Raw genomic sequence first — 10,900 nt, forward strand, 5'->3', positions numbered from 1 at the left:
TACGCTTTTTTATGATTATCATAAAGAAGTGTCTTTTGTGTTTTAAAAAATATAAAAGTTCTTTTAAGACGCGTTTTTAGATCTTTAAAATTATATATTTTAATGATGGTATCACCGCGAATCGCATGTTGTTCAAACCTTGACCAATGATTCTAATATCTTCTTTTCGCGTCTTTTAAAAAATCGACTCGCTCTATAAATTTAACTCTAATCCGTTTTGTTTGTAAAGGTTTGTTATAATTCTAATATCTCGACTGCCGAGGTTCTTACCAATAAGTAACTTAACAAGTTTTTGCTCTTGAACCTTGTCGAATGATTTCTCAAAGTATATAAAGAATAGATCCTCTTGTATATCCGAACATCTGTTAAACTCTTAAAAAAACTTTTAGACTGTGACTTATTGGTGCAACAGTTTGATTATCGGAACACTATGGTGTTTGGTTTTTGGGCAATGTGACAAATATATCATTGACCTGGAAACAGACCAATGGACCAAACAAGCAATACGGCCAGAAAGAAACCAGAAGTCTTCTAGGTTCGACGATCTTCCCTCCGAACTGTTCAAATTAGCTAACAATACCTAGCAATACAGAAGCATGCCCGAAGCATGTATATAGCGATTGGAAACTATACTAAAACAAGTTTTAATTGAAAACGATTAATTGGCAACATCGCACTTAACGAAGCACTTAACGATAACTTAGCAACGAAATCATATTCCACTTATCGATTTTACAGAGGCGTACCAAAAAAATTTGAAGTAGTTATTTAAACACAGAAGTAATTACGTAAAAATTAAATCTTAGACCGTAGACCGATATAATTATTAAATTATCATGTGTACTTTGACAGGTATCTTATAGTTGTCTAACAAAATAAAATAAAATTTTATTGTTATTATAGAGTACCTAATACAGTACCTCAAAAAACAGAAACCTTTGCAAAATTCTTAGTTTTTCATTAGATTAAATCTGAAATTTTAAAATACGATCTTGTCGTTACACTTCATTTTCTATTTATAGAATTGCTATCTGCTGTAAACGTTATATTTGCTTTTTTTTTAATTTGATTTGAATGGATTTAATTATTTATTTAAACACATAAGTAATTACGTAAAAACTAAATCTAAGATCGATATAATTATTAAATTATGTGTCTTTTGACAGCTATCTTATAGTTGTCTAACAAATTAAAGTAAAATTTTATTCTTATTATAGAGTACTTAATACAGAACTTCAAAAAACAGAAAACTTTGGAAAATACTTATTTTTTCGTTAGACTATACAATCTTAAATTTTAACATACGATCTCGTCATTACACTTCATTCTCTATTTACAGAATCGCTGTGTGCTGTAAACGTTATATTTGTTTTTTTTGTAACTTGATTTGAAAGTTTCCTTGTGTTTACTTGTTTTATACTCCAAATAAATTAAAATGAAGTAAGCTAAACTATTATCATGTGAGTACCTGTATATAGTAGTGCATTTGTTTATTTGAGTAAATTTTTGAAATATGAAATGAAGATGGCACTAACTACTAAAGAGTTAATAGCTTTGTTAGAAGAAGGCTCAGATTGTGAAAATGCTGACTCACCTAATGTGGGTTAGTTGCCGCTGGAATTAGATGAAGTTTCCGATGTAGAAGACATTGATGATAATACTATTTGTGAATAATAAATAAAATCGGATATTGCAGGTTCATATGAAATACAAGTAATTGACGATTCTGATTATAATATTCTTCTGAATCACAGATAAAACGTCCAAAGAAAAAACCAGGCAAAAATAGTAAATCCAAATTTGTCTCAAGTTATTATTATCAACAACAGATACTTCTTCGTACTCAGTAGTAATTCAACATCAGTCTGATTAATATTTAGTTAGACAATAAGCAACAACCATCATCCAAGACAGCCAACCATGGAGGCAAGTCATATATTGAAGTTTTTTCACTCTTTTTTGATAAACAAGTAATTGAGAACATTCTACATTTTACGAATATTTATGCATCGCAGAATAACCGTCACGATTTTGGAATGAATGACATAGATTTAAAAAAATTATTGGCATATGTATATTATCTGGTTTACACTCAAGTTTACACGCTTCAAGTTGATATATATTGGTCGAAGGATGAGGATAAAGAAGTGCACATTATAAAAGAAAGCATGAGCCGACATAGATTTATATTTATAATTTATAATAGTGAAGAAACATGTAGTACATGGACATTAATCTAAATTTGTTTTACCAGATGAAACCAGATTCGGCAATATTGGCCACATTACAAAAAGAGACGATAGTGCAAGAATATCGGATGTGCATAAGTAATACATACTATGTATTTATGTAAAAGGTGTAGAGTGCATCTACATCCCGAATGTTTTGAAAATTTTCAGCTTAAAATTTAATAAACATTTAAGATACAATATGTTCCTTCATTAAAAATTGTACTATTTTTCCTTGAAAATGAGACAAAAAATCTTTTTTGTTGTAAATTAGTCTTAATTTATGTGTTTTTAATCCAATCTAATAAATTAATTGTCAAATTTCTCTTTGTTTATTTATCGCCCTAATGGGTTAATACTATAAAAAGAATAAACTTACCCTAAATTTACTTTACTTACCTTAATACTATTTTAAAGTTAATAATAAAGTCTATTTAATAAATACATTCCCAATAAATAGAACACGCTACGCCTATGCACATATTGAATGTTGGAACGAATAAACTAAAATATCAAATTTCTCTCATTCCCATTCTTTCTAAGAACGTAAATATATATAGACCTGCGAAATGTTGATAAGTTTTCTATGTTTCAAACTATTAAATGAACTTGTCTAACTATACGCTCGTGAATCGCACCAATTGGTATTGTTACGGGGACAAATTTTATGGGACTATCTTACTTTTTCTATTATTTATATGGGCGAATCATAGATAATAAAAATGACCCCGGTAAGAATTTACTTCTGAGATTTCGCATGGTTGCCGTTAGCTCTTAGTTCAATTTGTAGATTAGTCACCTTTAATTGAAAATTGTCGGACTATAGGGATTATTTGCTCAATCCACAGAAATGAGGATTAACTTAAATGTGAAAATAATTACTATTTAAATGGGAATAAGCAACAATTAAAGGTTAAAGTAAGTTTATTGACGTTGCAATTTCCACTTCGGAAATCGTTCTCAATACAAATATTGTGAAAATTATCGAGGTATAAATTGAAAATTAAATAACTTATTTATTTGTTACGTTAATTTTCATAATTTACTTTTATCTGTGTAACGTATAATGATAGTTTAGACATATTATATACTTACACTTTAAAGTAGAATATTTTCTTATTTATTTTTGGATACTTTGGATTTTAATATATAAAATTAACTTTCACCCAATACTCTTTATTCGACAAATAGTGATAACATGGATCCAATTTTTCATCAATTTTCGGTGAACATTTTGCCTTGCATCTGTGTAGGTGTAGGTGGTCTTCCTCTGTTCCATTTACTATTCTTAGTCTCCATTTGGTTAATTTCGTATCCACCTTCCATCCTTCATCCTTGACACGTGGCCAGTTTATCTCCATTTCAATCTGCAAGCTCTCTCCATAATTTCACAACATCTGTAACTCTGGTTTTTTTCTATTCCGGTAGAACAGTATCGATAAAAATAAATAAACATTGGACCCTAAAATTGCCAATATTGGGTTACTACTAGGAAATATACTAAGTCCTATACTATACTTATATACAGTAGATCTGGAAAGTAATGTTAAATGTAGTGAAACTATTTTTACACAGTAAAACCCCGATTTCCCGTACGCGAGAAATGTTTTAACAATGTTGATCTAATAAAGTTTTGGAAATCGTTCACCATATTGCGCAATTCTTACAGTGGCAAATGCATAAAGTGGAATAAAAGAGAAGACTTTCAAAAAAGCTTTTTACAAAATAATGACGTTAGAAAAAGATGAAAGCCTTATGAAATATGAATATAAAGAAACTACCATAGCTGAACGAACTGCATTAGTGCGCAACACCGATGAGTTTGAAGAAATTGATGAAACCGAAGTTGAGACATGAACACAGTGTGCCAAAGATGAGCCAGGTTATTAACTCCCCAGCAACGACGATATTGTGGAAGGAGTTTTGAATCAGACCGGTACGTCACTACCTGATTTATTTGAAAATAAGAATTAAGACGAAGAAAATTATGGGAAGGTATCAATAAAACAACTAACAAGGAGGCTTAGGAAGCTGCCAATGTTTTACTAGACTATTTTGTGCAATACAAACCTTCAGGCCTTGTCGACATTTTGAACTTGAGTAGAATACGTCAAAAGGTTAAAATTATCGAAGACTTTTACCAAATGCCAAAGTGACTGACTATTTCAACAGCAATTCTACATCAAATATATAAACGCTTTATGTAAAGTTAATCAACATACCTACGTTTTTATTTTTCTGTTTGGTGTAAAAATTTATTTACGTGGAATTCTGTTTTTTTGTCGTATATCTTTTTACGCAATAGAGAAGTTAGTTTGAACTTATCAGATTTATAATTTCTGTTTAGATAGTGCAAACACTCCTGACCACGGCGCAGTAGACGAAATTTAGTTTAGTCCCCACTTGCATGCGAAACGCACTGTACTATGCAACGTGAAAGGTAGAACGTTTCAGTTTGGTACAATAGAACATTTCTGCCTTTACGTGAATTTTGACTCCGCCTTCGCGCAGCTCCATGGTCAGGAGTGTTTGCACTATCTCGTACATAATAATATTTAAGAAATTATCCGTGCTTCTGTCAGGTGAGGTCTATTGTGGCTTATCTTCAGATTAAAGTTGTACTTTTATTTCAACCTTTTTAAAAAAGTCTATTATGGTCATTGGTGATACTTCTACGAAGTCGCCATATTAAAAGCTCTACACTCTACAAATAGTCTATATGTCACACTAGCACTATCCAGATAGATGGGTGATTGCACCCGTACCATAACCAAACCTTTTAATGTGTTTTTGTACTGTCTATTTAATGACTTTTTATTTTGACTATTTTGTAGTAATATTTTTTTTTAATTTGGCACAAATTCAAAACACCGTTACATTTAAATAATTACTTACATTAAGGTATTATATTATAGTATAGCTCTGGATATGACTTTGTAAGCCGAAAGCGATCAGCTAGGAATGCTTTACACACTTATAAAGTAAGTAATTTTCTTTCGATTCATTCATTTGTTCATAAGTGTGTACATATCAGTACTCCTTTGCAATTGTAGTAAATAAAAATTAAAAAAAAAAAAACGAAAACTATGTAAAATATTTTGATTTATTTTGATTTATTTATTAAATAACTATCTAAAACCCTACTTAACCCTCAAGCTACCACCACCTTCCCTAACAGACATAACGTTGGGAGGCTTTACTTGTTGGTTTTATATTACTTGCGAAATGGGCCATCCAGTGCCCCACTTCAGCTCATTTTGAGGTTATGCCTCTTTAGTAGGAGAGTATGTGCCTTTCTCCCTTGTTTACGTTTTTTTTTGTGATTCATCTAGAATTGCTTCTTCTCTAAATGTGTCCAACGACCCATTGACCTTGGTTTTTGATTTTGATCACTAGCTCTCCGCACACTGTGATTTTGTGTATGCCAGACGATTGGGTACCAATTTGACAAGCGGTGTTTGCTTACCTCGCCGGCCTACTATCCGGAGGAACTGGCCACCAAACCCCCAGGAAACGCGGTTGTTTCATCTGGGGTACCCGTCGAAAAAATTGCTGTCCTCTTATGCATGATCTAAATTTCACAACTTGGAAAAAAAATTGATTAAACGCCGTGAAGTAGTAGTATTTAACCTAGGGATGAGGCATGCATTCTTAGGTGTATAATGCTTTCACATGCCTCATGTATATGTATTTTTTTTCTCCGTTACCTATCTATTCTATTTTTTTAACTAACCTATTCTAACTACTTCGCGTGACAGGTCCAGAGCAATTCCAATTTTAAGTTTGATTCATATAAAACTTTTCAAAGTTTGTTTCTACTTATCGTGGGCAAAGCAGAATCGTCAGATCTTGTAAAACTTTATTGAAAGTTGGTATTTGCTTGTTAAAAAAAAGATTGGATTATTCTATGAATGGCATTTTTAAAACAATCATTCAGCTCGACTTTTAATAATTTTGGTCTCCCTGGTCTCAGTTGGGGTGAAGCTATACCAGTCAATTTTTCCTATTTTAATCCTTTATATGTAGTTGGTTTTCCATATCCCATTGCTAGAGACGACATTTTAACTATACTCTCAACGGTATTAGAAAGATTCTGTTACCAGAAACAAATGTAAACATAACACTCTATAAGTAAGTATAACACTCTTTTTATTACGTAATAAATGTGTATAATCACAAGATGATTCCATATTCGATAAAAACACTAACTTTTGACTATCACAAAAACTACACTATAAGCGTTCTGATTCTAATTATAATAAACTAGCCCCAACGTAATTTCTTGATGTACATCTATAACCTATCTACATACTTATCTCATCATTTATTATTCTATCAATAGCACGTAAAAGACGATTTAGGGTATACGGGTGATGTACACAATTGTTTACCTATATAGACGACAAAATAGTACCTAAATCTGAAATATTGCTATTTAGGTCAAGCATAGATACTAAATTATTCTTTTCTGAGTTTTTTGAATTTACTCTATGTTACTTTAAGTATAGTATATTTATATATACTATAGTTATTGAGTGGTGAAACAAAAACTTAAGCAGTAGAGCTGAGAGTAGAAAAAACCGTTGTTGATATTGAAGGTTAAAGTCTTCATATTTTATATTACTATACGCATGAGAATATATTTATATGTGCTTGAGAATCAGGTATTTACACAGTTTTCTATTGTTGACTCTATTAAGCGCATTGACCCATATTTTAGAGATGAAACCATGTATTTTTTGATAATATTAATCCTCCACTTTTCATTAACTCGCCTTCGGAAGGCCTGCATATTTTTCTTTCAGATGTTGGTTGTATAGTTCTCCTCTTCTGTATTCTTATGATGTTATAACTCGTGAAAATATTCTTCTTCTTCAAGTGCCATCTTCGTTCCGAAGGTTGGCGATCATCAGGGCTATACGTATTTTCGAAACTGCTGACCGAAACAATTCGTTGCTGCTACAGCTATACCATTCCCGTAGATTCTTTAGCCAGGAGTTTCGTCTTCTTCCTATGGACCTTTTTCCTGCTATTTTCCCTTGCATAATTATTCGAAGCAGTTCATATCTTTCGCCTCTTGTAATGTGTCCCAAGTATTGCAGTTTTCGTTTTTTGATCGTAAATATGACTTCATTTTCTTTATTCATTCTTCTCAAGACCTCGACATTTGTGACTCTCTCGGTCCATGATATTCTCAGGATTCTGCGATACATCCACAGTTCAAATGCCTCTAATTTTTTGGTATCAATCTTTTTCAACGTCCATGACTCCATTCCGTAGAACAGCACAGAAAGTACGTAACATCTCATCAGGCGAAGTTTCATTTCAAGGCTCAAATCTCTTCCGCAGAACACTCTTTTCATTTTAGTGAATATGGATCTGGCTTTTTCTATTCTTATTTTGATTTCTGCTGAGCTATCGTTGTCTTCATTTATATAAGTGCCTAAATATTTGTATTTGCTAACTCGATCGATAATTTCATTGTGTAAATATAAATTTTGGACATTTTGTGTTGATTTCGATATTACCATAAATTTAGTTTTCTTTATGTTCAAAGATAGTCCATATTCTTCGCTGCAGTCTGCTATCTTATTCACCAATGTCTGTAGCTCTTCAAGTGTTTCTGCGATTAGAACGGTGTCGTCGGCAAATCTCAGATTGTTTAATCTAACACCATTTATTTTAATACCTACGGATTGCTCAGAGAGTGTTCTATTCATTACGTCTTCGGAATAGAGATTAAACAGGGTTGGTGACAGTATACACCCTTGTCTCACACCTCGCTTTATTTCAATTTCTTCAGTGGTATTATTCTCTACTCTCACTACTGCTTTCTGATTGTAGTACATATTTGCTATTAGTCGGATGTCTCGTTTATCTGAATTCTTTTCTGTCAGGAGTCTGATTAGGTGATCATGCCGCACTTTATCAAAGACCTTGTTGTAATCTATGAAACACATGAATACATCTTGATTTATGTCAAGACATCTTTGAAACATAACGTTCAGTGCAAACAACGCCTCTCTTGTTCCAAGTCCATTTCGGAAATATTAATATGAAAATATTACTTCCATTTATTTAGAATGCTTTCGTCTGAGAGCTTATTTTTGTCAGGCATCTCTCTAAAATGGTCTGCAGTACCTACTATTCAAATTTTTGAATTGCTCGTTTTTGTCTCTTTTATCTTTAGCTCATACGTTTCCCATTATGTCTTCTGTCCATTTTTGTTTCCACTCTTTTTTTATTGTTGTAGCAGTATTTCGAGTTATTTCCTGCACTCTTTCTGGAATCACTCTATGTGCGTTGTTTCCTATGTTCTCCTATTGACTGTTTTACCGCTTTTATTATTTAGTCCTTGTCAGGTTGCCATCGTTATTACATCTTTGGTTTATATGCCACACTTTTCTAGGTATTGCTTATTTTTTGTTTTAAAGTCTTAAAGAAAAGAAACAAAAACATTGAACTACCTGTCAAACCCTTCACATGAAAAACATACTGCGTTTAACAAGGAGAGAGCCGCAACTGGAAGCACACTAAGTAAAAGGAGAAAATGACTAAAACAATAATTTGAAAAGGTAGAAAGTGACCATAGACACAATTAAGATAGAACATTCTTTAGTAAGTAAGACAACACAAGAGAGGCTCGCATCTAAGGGCACCCAACGTTTTTAGAGATAAAAATGAAAAATTGCTCATCACTCGAAATAAAATATTGGAAAGATAAGCTGAACATTTTAAAAATCTCCTTAATGTTCAAGGTTAGAAGGACTTAGCAATTCTATAAACAATTCATTACATAAATAAAATCCATTAAATAATAGTAAAGACCTAGGAACAGGAAATAATGATGTCTGGCTGGAACCAATGGCGTAAAAAAAGAAAAAAGGAAAAAAAAATACTGTTTTATATTCTATTAAAAAGAACACTAACATATGCCGAAGAAATAGTTTTTGATTAACAATGTGGCTTCAAAACTGAAGACAGACAATTCATTAAATATTTACTATTTCACAAATGCTTGAAAAGTATGGGACATCTAATAAAGCCGTACAGCCGATTTTATAGATTCTAAAGATCCTTATAATTCAATTAATAATCTAAAACTATGGAACGCAATGATTCAGATACCTAGCTAGGTAATGCGAATGTGAAAAATAACCTCTTTGCACAAGTTATAATAGGAGGTAAAACATCAAAGACTTTCTGTGTAAACTCTGGGCTAAGACATTGATATCCGATATCCATATTCTTATTTAATATAGCATTGGAATTTGCCATGAGAAAAATGTATCCGAAGATTAAGTCAGACATTACTTCTTGGGGAGCAAAGATTGTTCTTGCCTCTGGTGATGAGCTAGACGCAGTAACAGAGTCAAATGTAGAAGTTTCAGATGTTTTTCTTTAATTTTGAAGAAGCTGTAGCCAAATATATATTGCCTTGAATATACCAATAAATGCAAATAATAGTCTTTTTTAAATTACAAAATACATGGTCCTTGGAACGACAGCGAAGAAGACATCATATTATCATAAATAACCATAACTTTGAGGTGGTCAAAATATTCAAATACCTAGGGGTAACAATCACCTATGACAATAAAGTAGAACGTGATGTTCAAATAGTAGTAATGTCGAAAAACAGATATTTCTCTACAATACAACTTTTATTGATGTCAAATGTCTCTCAGTAGGTACCAAAAGCAAAATCTATAAGGCCCTAATACGATCCACATTGACATACTGAAGCGAAACATGGACAATAAAAAAGAAATAAATAAATTACTGATCTGGAAACACAAAATGCTTAGAATTATAAATGGATCTTGTAGAGACATCATAATAAATGAATGGAGGTCCAGATACTTCAACGAATTAGAAAGCTAATATAAACATAAGATAGTTACCTAAGATAGTTCAATAGACTTAACGGAAAGGACATGTGATACGGACTATGGGCAGCAGATTAATAAGCAATGTGTTTAGGAAAAAATATATGGGAAAAGAGCTGTAGGATGGTCTAGAAAAAGGTGGGAAAAGATGGAAAGATCTCAGAGTGTATCTGTAGAAAATGGGTGTGAGATGGTAGGAAATAGTGTAAGAGTGACACAAAAAATATTAACGTCATAAACGATTCTGGAAGGGCAATAAAAGATCAACACGCATGTGATGTATATTTCAATTTAAACAAAAAATTTAAAATCTCTTTACAAAAAAGAGTTATGACTACTTTCTCTTAAAAATGTTATAAAATTTTTGACACATTACGAGGAACAAAAAATAAATAAATCATAATAGACGGAAACAGAAATACAAGCACTTGCAAAAGTTTTAACAAAATGAAAGTACCTACATAAAAATCCAAATAAAATTATTTTAAAAATGTCTAAATAATACGAAAATAAACAAAAATAATGAATAAATTTACTTGAAGAATTAAAAATTAGTAGAATATCAATATTTTTTAGATTATGTGTAATCTAAACACAGGTTTGTAAAATCATATAAACAAATTAATAATTTAGTTTCCTAGTGTTCAGTTATTTATAAATAATATTTTTAAAATTCTTTAATTCTTCGACATAAAATTGTACACAGAAATCCTTAAATTATTTTTGAATCACGTTCCCACAAGAAAAAGGCAATTATTTCAAACCCACATCATTGCGATCCAC

Source organism: Diabrotica undecimpunctata, chromosome 2 (genome assembly GCF_040954645.1).
Source record: "Diabrotica undecimpunctata isolate CICGRU chromosome 2, icDiaUnde3, whole genome shotgun sequence".
Classification (NCBI taxonomy): domain Eukaryota; kingdom Metazoa; phylum Arthropoda; class Insecta; order Coleoptera; family Chrysomelidae; genus Diabrotica; species Diabrotica undecimpunctata.